Below are 1,373 nucleotides of genomic sequence, written 5' to 3'. Positions count from 1 at the left end.
TTCTTGGTTGGTAGTTCCTTTCATTTAATAGTTAGTATATTTGATTCCACTCCTTTTCGGCTTGTAAGGTTTATGCTGAGAAGTCCAATGATAATCTATGAAATTTCCTTTATAGGTTACTGTCTTCTTTTCCCTGGATGCCTTGAGAATTCTTTCTTTGTCTTTGATTTTTGATAATTTTAATACAATATGTCTTGGAGAACGCCTTTTTGGGTTGAGATAATGGGGTGTTCTGTTGACTTCTTGATTTCCAAGCTCTAGTTCATTCCTTAGATTTGGTAAATTCTCATCAACTATTTGTCTGACTATGCTTTCTTGTCCCTGCTCCTTTTCCTTGCCTTCGATAATGCCCATTATTCTTATGTTTTTTCTCCTGATGGTATCAGCTAGTTCTTGAATTTCTCTTTCATTATTTTTTCAACGCCTACAGCACCTGGTATTCCTAGGTGACCTCCCATCCAAATACTAACTAGGCCTGACCCTGCTTAGCTTCTGAGATCAGGTGAGATCAGGCGCATTCTGGGTGGCATGACTGTAGACTCTTTCATTATTTTTCATTCTTCGGTTTGTGTCTTCTTTCTGATTTATTTCTAGATTTCTGTCTTTGATATCTCTGATCCTTTCCTCCATTTGGTTGACCGCGTTTCTCAAGTTTGCTGTTTCATTTGTCAGCTCTTGCAGTGTGTTCTATATCTCCAGAATTTCTATTTGGTGCTTTTTGAGTGTTTCAATCTCCTTACTAAGGAACTCATTCTGCTCATCTAGTTGTTTTTTCAATTTTTGAAATTGTTGATATAAATTGTTTTGGATCTCATTGAATTTTTTCAGAAGTACCATCCTGAATTCTCTGTCATTTAAGTTGCATATTTCTGTGTCTTTAAGCTTATTTTCTAGAGATTTTTCTCTTTCTTTCTGAGCTGCATTGTCACCTTGATTTTTCATGGTGTTTAATGTTCTATTTCTCCACCTAGGCATTAATGAAAGTGTATTCTGCTTTTTTTTTTTCCTGAAACAAGATTTATTATATAAATGTCTCTCTTTAGCCTGTTGCAAAGAAAGCATCTTTCTTTTGGTTTCCAGTAGGTGGCATCTAAGTCTCTTGGAACCATGTTTTATATAAAGCCTTAATAATGCCTTTTTTTCTTATAGATGTTTACTTATGCTTGCTACCCTCAGTCTGAGTCCCTGTCAGTGTTAGTGACAGTTTTGGTAGTGTTTGCTCTGATTCCCATGGGGTTCTTTTGTTTTCAGTCTTGCTGGATATGGGGGGAAGGGTACTCTGGTTTGTGGGATGGGGCTTTGGCTCAGCCTCGTATTTTGCAACTGCAGCTGGTAATAATCAACTGTCGTTTCTCAGCAGTCCCCATTTCTCT

General features: G+C 37.1%; 1 pseudogene; it reads right to left on the bottom strand.

Annotated features, from left to right (window-relative positions):
- Positions 1-421: 421 nt before the first annotated feature.
- Positions 422-540, bottom strand: LOC112479653 (annotated as a pseudogene).
- Positions 541-1,373: the final 833 nt, after the last annotated feature.

The sequence above is a fragment of the Pteropus alecto genome, unplaced genomic scaffold (genome assembly GCF_000325575.1).
Source record: "Pteropus alecto unplaced genomic scaffold, ASM32557v1 scaffold85, whole genome shotgun sequence".
In the NCBI taxonomy this organism is placed as follows: domain Eukaryota; kingdom Metazoa; phylum Chordata; class Mammalia; order Chiroptera; family Pteropodidae; genus Pteropus; species Pteropus alecto.
This window is presented reverse-complemented; position numbering and strand designations above follow the sequence as displayed.